The 13,274-nt window shown below is 34.8% G+C and overlaps 1 protein-coding gene across 8 annotated transcripts in view; it reads left to right on the forward strand.

The window, feature by feature from the left end:
* CADPS2 (calcium dependent secretion activator 2) overlaps positions 1–13,274 on the forward strand; it is a 579,466-nt gene that overhangs the window by 355,740 nt on the left and 210,452 nt on the right. The window lies entirely within an intron of this gene.

Below are 13,274 nucleotides of genomic sequence, written 5' to 3' on the forward strand. Positions count from 1 at the left end.
AAATGTCAAAAGTTATTTTTTCTACTGACTATCTTGGTTTTATTTTTATGTGTCCTGCATTTGTAAGCAGAAGCACTGTGAATATAGTTTTGTCAGCAAATAAACAAATGGAACTCTTAAGCTTTAAGTTAAAAAGGAAAAGAAACATTGTGCAAATCGAGCCTGATGTAGTCCAGCCTTATTGCAGATTGATTCATTATTATGACTAGCTTTACTTTGTTATTCATTCTTCTCTAAATGAATAAAGATGAATGAAAGAGAAGCTGAACGTTATAGTTTTTGTAGTAGTCTCGAATTTATTAGTTGGTTGATAAGTAGCAGTTTCTTAAGAACTTAAGAAATTCAGTAGCTTGAAACATAATACAGGTACTCTATAGGAACATTGCTTTCATCTGATGAATAAGAAGAGCTAGTTTTTGTTGTTGTAACGTGTGTGACATTGTAGGTATTCTTCGTTTTAGAAAAAGATGTACTTAAGTTTTTGCCCCATTCTTGGAAAGCTTTTTTCCTTGAATGGGACAAAGTTGAAAAGTTTATTGCCAACTCCACACCCCAAAGAGTCCTTCAAAGAAGTTAGGTTGAAATATTTTCTGTTCTACTAACTACCACTACTACTACTACTAATGCCTTGATTTACATTGTACTTTATAGTTTAAAAGGCCTCTTTATATACATCATTCCAGCAGATTTTTGTAATGACACCATCTATTATATCAGGGCTAATATTGGTATCCCTGTTTTACACATGAGAAAAGTGAAACTTTACCTAGCATTTAGCCATTTAGAGAATCATTTGTGTTCTCTCTCTGTTTATCTCTTTTTCTCTGTTTCTCTCTCTCTCTCTCTCTCTGTCTCTCTCTGTCTCTCTCTCTATCTCTCTCTCTCTCATTTTTACCCTTCCCTCTGTTTTTGGGGAAACATTTATTCTCCATTCCCAATACTTGCTTCCATGTGAGGGATATTCATTGCCATAATGAATGTTCTCTGTTCATTGTGTATACGTCTTCTCATGGATAGGCCGGTCCTCTTACCACTATCTGTGACTGGGCTGAGGAAAATACATGTCATAATAAAACTGAACCTCATAAAGAAGGCCACTACTTGGAGGAAGAAACACACACACACACACACACACACTATTCAATCTTATCTTTACCAGTATTAAAGGTGATGTTTTGTCCTCTGTCAACTCTTAAGTGAATTTGTTCAGAACTCGGGCAAAGGAAAGAGGCACTGAATTATTTGGCCTCCTCAGTGATTCCAACAGTTTTCATATATCAGTCAGTTTTTATATTTAACATATTAATGAGAGTTAGAAATGTGGTAGCGTTTTGAGATCTTTAGCTATCTAATATATTCTGTTCCATTTCGACTGAAAGGTGCTTGTGATGCTGTGAGATTGAAGCCATTTTCAGCAGAGGTTCAAGAGCCCTGGGAGTCCCTTTTTGGGATAAAGGGGTTTAAGGTGCCCTGAATTCCTGAACCTCTAACTCTGCTGTCACAGCAGTGGCTCCATGCTTCCTTAATGTTTTCATCATTCACATTAAGTTAAAATTCAGGATAATATTCTGCTGTTAAAATTATTTGAATACTCTTGATCCAAATAAGTATAAAAATACCAACTTTATGGAAAATCCAAAGACTATCCCAGACTTTTTAAAATTTTTGGTATATGTTGTATAATTTTTTTTTTTTTTTTTTTTTTTTTTGAGACGGAGTTTCGCTCGTTACCCAGGCTGGAGTGCAATGGCGCGATCTCGGCTCACCGCAACCTCCGCCTCCTGGGTTGAGGCAATTTTCCTGCCTCAGCCTCCTGAGTAGCTGGGATTACAGGCATGCACCACCATGCCCAGCTAATTTTTTGTATTAGTAGAGACGGGGTTTCACCATGTTGACCGGGATGGTCTCGATCTCTTGACCTCCTGATCCACCCGCCTCGGCCACCCAAAGTGCTGGGATTACAGGCTTGAGCCACCGCGCCCGGCCATGTTGTATAATTTTTGCAAAATATTTACTTCCTTTATTATAGTTTTATTACAGTTGTTCCTAATGACAAACTAGGAACAATCATTTAGTCATTTCAAAAATGTTTATGGAGTATCTGCCATATAAAGGAACAGTGCTGGACAGTGAGGATGTAGTGAGTCACAACCAGTATGGCCCTTGCCCGCATGGAGTTTGCAGTCTTGTATGGGGAATAAACATTAGTCAAACAATCTGCTGGCCTGACTTTGTGGAAAAAATGTCCACATGTCACCTAGTTGGTATAACAAGGGAATATGACCTAATTAAGGATGCAGAAAGTTCTGCTCTGAGACAATGGTAGTTGAGCTATGGAGATGGTATTAAGTGGGAAATGTGAGACTTAAGAACTAAATCAATTTAAAAGTGAGTGTTGGAAATGAGATGACATTGTACAATGTGCAGGACTGGTGGAGTAAAACAGACTACATGTGAACAATTGGAAGAGCGTGAGAACCCAGAGAGTATTTGTACAAAGAAGTTATTGGTGTCAAAGTAAGACAACAAAAATATCAAAGGAGGCCTGGAGGGAGAGCTCATGCCTATAATCCCAGCACTTTGGGAGGCCAAGGTGGGCAGATCACCTGAGGCCAGGAGTTGGAGACCAGCCTGGCCAACATGGTGAAACCCTGTCTCTACTAAAAATACAAAAAGTTAGCTGGGCATGGTGGTGTGTGGCTGTAATTCCAGCTACTCTGGAGGCTGAGGGATGAGAATCACTTGAACCCAGGAGGTGTAGGTTATAGTGAGCCAAGATCTCACCAGGGCACTACAGCCTGGGCAACACAGTGAGACTTTGCCTCCAAAAATAAACAAAACAAAAAACCTTAGAAAAAGAAAAGTATCAAAGGATATCAACACAGTGTTTATAGACAAGAGCAATTGCAGAAATGCCTATGACTAACTAATATGTCAAGAATTCAAGTGCAGAGTATCAGAGAAAGGTTACCAAGAACAAGAGCAAAGCTGTGTCCTCAGCCTGGAGTATTGGGCAACTTATCAAAACAACTGCTGGCATACAGTTCATAATGATATTTTGTCAGTGACTGATCACACGTATGACAGTAGTCCTATAAGATTTTAATAATTTTATTCTGTAGCCTTTCTATGTTTAGGTATGCTTAGAAACACAAATACTTACCCTTGTGTTATAATTCCTATAGTCACAAGCTGTACAGGTTTATAGCCTAGGAGCAATGAGCTATACCATATAGCCTAGGTAAGTAGTAGGCTATACCATCTGGGTTTGTATAAGTTTACTCTATTATCTTCTCACAATTGCCTCATGATGCATTTTTCAGAAGGCCCCCATCATTCGTCGATGTATGACTGTATTTAAACACAAGGGAGCAGAGCAGAGACTAAGACACTGAAGACGAAATGATATCAGAGCTGGATTAACAGCAAGCATATTTTACTGCTCAGTTCCTCTAGCCTTGAATAAGAACTCTACAAGCCTCCTTGACTACAGACAAGATTGGTCATAAAGTATAAAGCTGAAGTTCAAGTGATGTAGTTTCCATAGAAGAGGGCATTGGGAAGGGAAGTCTGTGAAACACACTGAATGTTAGGAGGATTTAGATACCTTTGTAAATAAGTTACATGAAGGTGTTACTCTAAAGATGAACATAGTTTGTTTACTAAATTTCAGAGCTCTCCCAAAATGTCCTCATTAACCAAGACCAGAGAGCTACGTAATAGAAAAGAGGCCTTTCAGGAACCAAACATAATCCATAGAAATTATAAAATTTTTAAAGAAAACTTTTCTTTTAAAAAAAAATATATATATGTGTGTGTGTGTGTGTGTGTGTGTGTGTGTGTGTTATTTTTTTTTTTTTTTTTTTTTTTTTGGCGACAGGGTCTCACTCTGTTGCCCAGGCTGGAGTCCAGTGGCACTATCATGGCTCACCACATCCTCCTGGACTCAGGTGGTCCTCCCACCTCAGCCTCCTCAGCAGCCGGGACCACAGATGCATGGCTAATTTTTTAATATTTTTTGTAGAGATGGGGATTTTGCCATGTTGCCCAGATGGGTCTCAAGACCCTTGGCTCAAGGGACATGCCCACCTCGACTCAAGGGACATGCCTACCTCAGCCTCCTTAAGCGCTGGGATTATAGGCGTGAACCACCACACCCAGCCTCAAACATACATTTTTATAGATTCGCAGTAAAAATATGTTAGAAATGAAGATGGTATTTTAATTATGACTAGGATATTAGTTAATTCAAACAGAACATAAAAACCCAGTTATGTCATTTTATTGCTTAAAGCCTCATTAACAGTAACCTAGTCCAGGTAATTTCTCAAAGTATGTGCTAGAGAACATGACTGATACAGATATTTTATGGAAGACATTCTGTACTTTCGAAGATACCACATACACTACTCTCCCCTACCTTTGCACATGTCTGCTGCAGGCTCTTAGAAGTCCTTAATATAGAACTTGCTTAGTTTTGTTTAACTGAATATTCCTCACATTTATTTGCCATTCTTTTTCTTCAGAGTACTTCCTTGTATCCAGATGTTCCAAGACACACACTGTGGAAAACATTGTATCTCAAACTGTCATCTTAATTATTTTTTTAAAAGTGTATATAGTTTATAGAATGGACATTTTATGTACATCTTTCACTTGAAATTCTCAGTGTGAAAAAGGGAGACTGATACCTGCATTTCTAAAAAAGGAAATGGAGGCCTATAGTATTGGTGTTAATTCAGGATTACCTGTATTACATATAATATTAAATAACATTTGAAAATTTTGTTACACCTTGGGAATAATGCGCCCTGAAAGAGATGGTGTTTTTATTAGTCAACATGATATGGTTTGACACATACATAAAAGCCTTTGCTAAACCTTTTTTTCTTGCTAAACGATCTACATTTTCAGGGAAAGGAAAGCTTAATAGAGTATCTTACAAAAATATCTAGGATTGCATAAGTAAATCATTTCCTTTTAATTGTTAGATACCTCAGGGCCTTTTTGCCGAGATTTGCAGAATGTCCTTTTCTTTGGAATGTGTTGTAGCCTTACTCCCAGAGACACTCAGATCTTTACATCCCAGTCCTCTTCTGGATGATGGAGGCATAGACCTCTCTGCAAGTTTGCATGTTTAGGGTAGAGGGGGCTATTCAGTAAATTCTCTGGGCATTTTTTCCACTATTTATTTACTTCTGAGACATTTTATAATCAGCTTGGAAAATCTAATTTTCTTTAACTTAAATAAAATAAAATGAATCATTTTGCAAAAAGAAAAAAAAAAGAATGATCACCTAGAACTACATCAGTAGTTATTGATGTCTTATCTGAGGGTGGAATGGGGTTTTATGGTCTTATCTGGTCAGTTTGTCTCTATTCATTTTCTAGATTTTGCTATAGCAAGCCAAATTTCAGAATAGTTTTATACTGTTTTAAACTGTTTTAACTGTTTTAAACTGTTATACTTACTTGAAAGTGCTGGTATGAGCTGAGGCTTAACTCTGATTTAACTTAGGTGAAACTAACAGAAGGTAGAACTTCTCAGGAAAGGCAAGAGGGACAATTCTATAAAATGTGATAAAATAAGCAAAGAACTCTATGTTTCATACATTTGCTTTTAGGAATCTCCTGTTTATATAGCACAGAGATTTTAAGTTATTGCTCAACAATAGTAGTGATTATTATATACAATAATAATAGTAGTAGTTATTAAAAATGGTAGAGTATTTTTTTAGAGTAACTACATACACTCTAAAAAAAAAATTAAGATGACAGTTTGAGATACAGTGTTTCCACAGTGTGTGTCTTGGAACATCTGGATACAAGGAGGTACTTTGAATAGTATGACTATTTTCTTTAGTCATAATTTCTCCCCAAATATTATATAATTTTATTTGATGAAGATCCTTTCCATGCATCCCTACCTCTCTTATACTCTTTCCCATAATAATTCCAGTACTATAATAACCAACCAGAAAGTATTTACTTCTAAGTTTCTTAATGCCCAGGTCCCAATGTTGTCTTGAATCAGTTTCTGTTTTCATCTTTAGTTGAAGCAACCCACCCCACACAACCCCCCAAAAAATGTCTTAATCTTGTGAGGTTAAATAAAAGAAAGAATGTAGTGAAAGGAAGAATCTTTTTATGTAAGCAGCAGAGAACTTGTAGGGATGACTGAAAGTGCCTGAGGGCATTTGGTCTCTATTGGTTTTCACTTCAAATGCAATGGTGCCCACAGATAGCCTGTATTGTTGTCAGTTAAATGGGATCATGAGTGTCTGAAAGGTGTTTGAGAATGAACCGAAAATCATTTTCACAAGTGGATGATTACTTCTGCCACATGTTAACCGAACTCTATCCGAACGGCCCAGATTTTTGAGCCTGCATTAATTGCTCTTTCAACCTTGACTGAGGCTTCTCTTATGAAAGCCCTTTCCAGGACTAAGCTACTCTATATATTGATTTTTTTTTCTTTCTGTATTTTTCCTTGAAAAATGAAGGCTTGTGGAAGAAAAGGCTTTATCATTCAACATGTAAATTGATTGTTGCATTTCTTTGAATAAAATGCTAGACTCATAAGTGATCCACCAAAATTAATAGTACTTTTTTTCAGGTACCAAATAATTCCCATCTTCTGTATACAATTATGTTTTTCAAATATTCATTAATGATGATTTTTCATCACAAAGTAAAACCATGACTCTCACAGCATGGACTCGGTGCAAATAAATTGTCATATTCTCATTTCTATTAGAACTGTGTGCCACCACTCTAATTGAAACTAAACTACAATATTTAGTAATGTGTTTGGAGAATTTTTGTGTGTTGAAGTATTCTTTGAACAATCTTCAAGTAAGAAAGGTTTTATAAAGTGCTTTTAAAGTGGTTGGGTAAGCTAGTTCTTTATTTCATGTTACTATTTTCTGTTTAAAATCTGGCATAAAGAATATTACCTATGTCTTCACTATTACTGGAATAATATGGGATATAGTTCAAACATATTGTGATATGAAGATGAGTTAAATCCCAATTTTTAATCAGAAAATTAGTTTTTAAAATGTCATTAACTTTGGTGATTATAAATGTTAGCCAAGAATATATAGTATTTAAAAGAAAATGGCTTAACAGTAAAACTTACTTCTGAGGTTTTTGGCTTAAAAGAAAACAAATCAGAATAATACATGTGAATATAATTTTTTAAAAAATACATTCAAAGGGGTGCTATGTAAAAACAAGCATTTAAAATAGTTTTGTTTTATAAGCATTGAAGCATTAATACTTGAAATTTATTTTTACTAATCTTCATTTTACTCAATAAAAGAAATCTATTGCCAAGAACCATTTTATTGGTACTATAATACATATGTTAATGATCAGCAAATTTTTCTAAGGAAAAGTTTTTATTCCTGCTGTCACACAACATTCTGATGGATTTCATAAAGACTATTTTTGTTCGCAAATGAAAGCTTATAGAAGTAACTGTGGTGTATCTTACAGCTACCTTATTAATGATCCTTTTAAGGATCATGTTGACACAAAAAAAGGTTGTATAATTTTTAATATAGGTACTGCGATACTCTAATGACTATATGTAACTATAGGTATAGATTTTTTAAATATACTGTTTGCCTTATTGGTAGTAACTATCTTGGCTTAAGGACTGGCCATTTCTTTAACAAAAGAATCAATTAGGCAAATACCATTTAAAAAACAGTTTTCTCTTGACTTTTTTCCAAACAGTATAAAGTATATTCTACATATCTACATCATATTTTAAATGTATCATAAAACATTTGAGAGTTTAGTTTCTTCATATCTCTGGTAGTTGAGGATACAATATGACCTAAGAATAGCTGGAATTTTTTTTAAGTCATAGGTGAATGAAACTGGTTCATATTTAGTTGTCTTTGTGCTTTGTTTCCTAGCAATCAGTTGTGTGTTTCTTCAGAGCAAGTAGTACTCTCCATTTGAAATAACCCAGGAGAGGGATTAATACTTTATGATTATTGCTATGTTTATACTGACGGATAAAACCAAATGCTTCAAGGCTTTACTCTTGTGTGTTAAATCTGAGCTTTGTGTCAGTGCTGCTAATTTCTTTTACCTAATCCCATGCAAGAAGAGAAAATTTTAAAGTTTTAAGCAGGCAACTTTTGTTCAAAGGGAACAACTTCTTAATACCTCACTTGAGTTGGATGTGTTCATGAAAACAGATACTTTAAATACTATCTGAGCAGCTATTTAAAAATAATCCAAAACACTCTAGTTACATGAGTATTGTGATACATTGGAAATAGCTCGATGGATAAAGTGTTATATTTAAGTTAGCTTTGGAGATATGTGCTTGTGAAAATGTTATGTACAATGGAATACCTCTTTTAACCCCATTCAAATAATTATTGGATCAAATTTAACTTTGATTAGGGATTTCCCCTCCCAGGGCCGTTTGCTAACAGGGCAGTGGAGAATGTAGCATGGCCATGAAAACTGATATTTGTGTTCTTTCATTTTTCATTCGTTTCTGACTTAACTAAAAGAATTTGACAAACATGATAAAAATATAAACCAAATTCTGTAGGTTGTTAGAAATGAATAATGTTAAAAAGCTCTTAGACACACACACAAAATCTACTTTCCTCTTCAAAATAAGGTGAAAAAAATTCACGGTACTCATTAGAAAATTCTTCTCTCATGCTGTGTGATAAATACTTATTTTATTGGATAACATTATAAATTGTCACATAAAAACTAGTTAAATATGTGTTTGTAGTTTAACTGGTATTTGGCAGGTCTCATTTACATACCCTTAAAAAAAACTTTTTTGAGTTACTCATACAATCATGAGGAAGCTAGTTATGACTCAGCAGATTACAAAATATTGAGGGAGAATGCAGCTGCAGCATAGACCCACTAGCAGATCTCTAGTACACTAGCTGAGGTACTCACACTTCAGCATGACACACATATTTCTTAGATAATATTCTTCTATGTGTTTATTTGGTAGACTCATACTTTATAAAGCAGTAAAATGCCAATTGCTCAGAATGCAAATGATAATAACATTAAAAACAGATTTTTTTAATGCAAGTAAATAGCTATCAAAGATCTGATAAACTAATTGTATTTCCATTATATGTCAAATAAATGGTTAGGTTTTATTTTATCAGCTGTGCCTTTTCCTTTTACAGAATTATGCAGTTATAATTTATTTTTATAACAATGACTCTCAGTTACTATTAGAGCCTTTCTAATCATTAAAGACCCAGTTACATTTTTTAACTGTTTAAAGTCAACTCCATTTTTATATGCAAATTCTTTAAAGATTGGCTGTAGATATATATACAATCTTTCTATATAGAGTAACTCATTTTTCAGTAATTAAAGATACTGGAACCTGTAAGTGTAATGAACAAAATCTATTGCCTAGTAGAGCGTAATATCAGGTTAAATGTAACTTTTACAAATTTTTCTGAAATAGGAATCCTTTTGGACTTAGATGCCATAAAAAAATTATAACACTGAATATTAAGAAACAACAAAGAACAGTAATTCAACAGCAATGCCAAGTATAAGATAGGTTAGGAGAAAATACTTTTTTAGTTTTGTAGATGTTTTCTAATAAATGGATTATCAAATATTTACCAAATAGTCAAAAGATTTTGGCTCCATTTTCCTCATTCCACATTGCAGCTCTCCTGAGGTAAATTCCATCTACAAGGAATTTAGACTATTCTAAATTCGAAAACTTGAGAATGACCTTGAAAACTAGAAAGCCCATTTAAGCCTGAAAGGTTATAGGATGTCTCCACTGTACTCAAGATAATGAGATAAAGGACTTTATCTTTGGTCTTTAAGTATTTGACTTAGTCATACCAGAAATGCATATTTATAGTCATAATGACCACATCCCCCAAATATTTAATAACGGTAACTTTTTCTGATTACAAAAGTAAGATGTACTCTTAAATATTTGCTGTTGGTAACTCAAAATGACATAGGCGGTTTGGAAAAGAGTTTGACAGTTTCTTGTAAAGTTAAACATATACTTTCAATGTGACCCCACAGTCCCACTGCTAGATATTTACCCAAAAGAAATGAACACATGCATACACAAAAATACTTGTACATAAGTGTTTATAATAGCTTTATTTATGATGTCCAAAGAAGTGGAAACAACTTAAATGTCCACCAACTAGTGAATAGATAAGCACATTCTTGTGAATCCCTACGGTGAAATATCTATTAGCTAGCAATGATGTTAATTACATAGAACAACATGGATGAATCACCAAAGCATAAGGGAACTTTTGGGAAGGTGGAAATGTTCTATTAGTTGATTGTGGTGGTGGTTACATGATTATGTCAACACTTAATCAAATTAGACATGTAAGCAGGTAAGTTTTACTTTATGTAAACTATACCAATAAACTTTATTCAAACAGAAAAAGGAAGACATGGCCAATGTAGGCATTGTGTAAATACAGAAAGGCCCAAAGAATAATATGAAATTCATCTTTAATTTCACTCGCCAGATATTAACTATAATTTTAACATTTTGTTGCATTTTCTGGATGTTTTTCTATGCATTTAATATGAACTTGTGTGACTGCATTTATAAAACTTAACATTTTAAGAATTTGCCCATATCATTAGTAATTCTTTATTTGGTCTCACTTTTAATGGCAAACTTATAAGTTTTTAATATTTGATTTTTAGATTTTTTGGGTGTTTACTCTTAAATAATATTGATGAACATTTTTATCTTCATTTTTCCTTTATTTGTTTATTTATTCTAAGAGACAGGGTCTTGCTCTGTCACCCAGGCTGGAGTGCAGTGACATGGTCATAGCTCACTGCAGGCTCCAACACCTGGGTTTAAGGGATCATCCCACCTCAGCCTACCAAGTAGCAAAGGCGGGTGTATACCACCACACCCAGCTAATTTTTATTTTTTTTTTTTTTATAGAGACAGTCTAGCTATTTTGCCTAAGCTGATCTTGAACTCCTGTCCTCAAGCAGTCCACCTGCTTTGACCTCCTACAGTGCTGGGACTACAGGCATGAGCCACTGCATCTGGCTCATCACTCATTTTTCAGTGCATTTCTTATGCTAAGAAACTGCTTTTAGGGCAGGGCACAGTGGCTCACGCCTGTAATCCCACACTTTGGGAGGCTGAGGCAGGTGGATCATGAAGTCAGGAGATCAAGACCATCCTGGCCAACATGGTGAAACCCCATCTCTACTAAAACTACAAAAATTAGGCGAGCATGGTGATGGGCGCCTGAGTCCCAGCTACTCGGGAGGCTGAGACAGGAGATTGACTTGAATCCAGGAGGTGGAGGTTTCAGTGAGGAAGCAGCTAGACAGGGATACTTGATACCTAATCCCAGAAATCATTATTTAAATGCTTACCTTGGTTCCAATCACAAATTTCATTTTTATTCTGTTCCTCATAACATCTTCTACCGACTCCTTGATAAAATATGTGTGTATCCATCTGTCCCCCTGCTTTATGTCTTTAAGGAAACCATACATTTTAATTCAAACTTGTTAATCTATCATTTTGATGATGATGTAGCTGATTATTATTCTTTACGCAGGACCTTCACCGTCAGTAAGACTGACAGTTAGTAGCTTGTGGTGTTGATGATTTGTGTATCACTATTTACTTTCACTTGTGTGTGACCCAGTTGTCCAGCAGTCTGCAAAGAGAGACACTTTGAAAGAGTTGAGAAGCAGGCTGTGGTTCCAGGCAAAGGTCCTTCCACATGCTCTGTGGCTCCTAGCCAGCTATTTGGTGCACATCTTGCTAGTGTACTTTTTTATAGAGGGCGTCTGTCATGTCCACAGTATCTGGCTGCCAAGGTCACTGCTGTTAACCCTGAAATAAGAGTTTGGGTATGTGCATTTCAAAACAGGAAATTGCAGAGGAAAGACAGAAAGAGAGCAACTAATTATCTGTCACTAGAACCATAGAGAAGAAATTAGAAGTTAGAGCAAAGGTGGAGCAAAGGGTTTCTAAGGGGACCTTGAGAAGAAACAGTGAACAGGTGAGAACAAAAGCAGTAATATCTCAACCAGTCATTAAATAAATTCACATTCCATCCACAAGCACAGATGATGAAAGTAAGGGTATCATGAATGCTGAATAGAAGTTCACCAAACACTTCATTTAGCTGATGTGCTGAAAGAAAATATGTAATTGTTTTGGACCATTTGGGTGATGCTTTCCAATGCAAGAACTTTGTTTTTATTCTGACTTTTAATAACTCCCCTGGATTCTGAAAATTTCTGGGAATTTTAGGCAATAAAGAAGGAAACTTGAATCTGCCATAACTCCACCACTCAAAGATACAATTAGTAATATTTTGGAATATTTTTATTCTTTTACAAGTTTCAAATCGTTAACTATGTGTGTGGTTTTGAATCCTACTCTTTTCATATAATATGATACAATGTGATACTTTATATATTATTAATTTTATTAAAAACATAATTTCATTGGCAGCATGGTATTTCTCTGTGTATATGCCAGCATGTATTGAATAATTTCACTGCTATTGAACATTTGTTATCAATTTCCAATAATATAAACAAGACTGTCCTACATATCTATATAGCATACATCTTTATGTTCATCACTTTATTACTTTAATGCATTCAGGAATGAAAGAGTATGACTATTTCTATGTAAGGACATGTCATCTTACAGAAAGATCATCTCCCAAGATGTTACACACCACTAGCAGTGGATGAGTACCCATTCATTCACCACACCTTAACCAACTTCTTATGTCACTGTTTTTAAAGCGGGGAGCAAACAGTATGTTTGTGGTGTTTTGTAAAAGAGATTATTTAAATAATACAGAAACTAAAAATTCAGCCTAAGGTTTTAGCTTTAAAAATTGTGAAAGTCTAAAAATCTTAAGCCCCTAATAAACTGTTAATCATAATGCTTTTTTTAAAAAAACACCCTCAGAATTATATATAAATTTAGTTTGAACAGCCTCTGCACTGTAAACCTTCCTTTCAGAATAAAGAATTGTGATAAAATATTTTTTAAAAATCTTTATTTTTAAAAGGGCTCTACCTGTCATATTTTAAACTTCCAACAATATTTTCCACTTTTGTAGGAAGTGTGCGTGTAATTTTGTGGCATAATTTTGGAATAGCTCTCCACAAGATTGCACTAATTTTTAATTTCTTCTTCCTCCATGATATTTCAGTATATCGTTTATATATTCAGTAAGAATAATATTCTCAAATGATTG

The sequence above is a fragment of the Aotus nancymaae genome, unplaced genomic scaffold (genome assembly GCF_030222135.1).
Source record: "Aotus nancymaae isolate 86718 unplaced genomic scaffold, 86718_ANA_hifiasm-v0.15.2.pri h1tg000002l, whole genome shotgun sequence".
NCBI classification, from domain to species: domain Eukaryota; kingdom Metazoa; phylum Chordata; class Mammalia; order Primates; family Aotidae; genus Aotus; species Aotus nancymaae.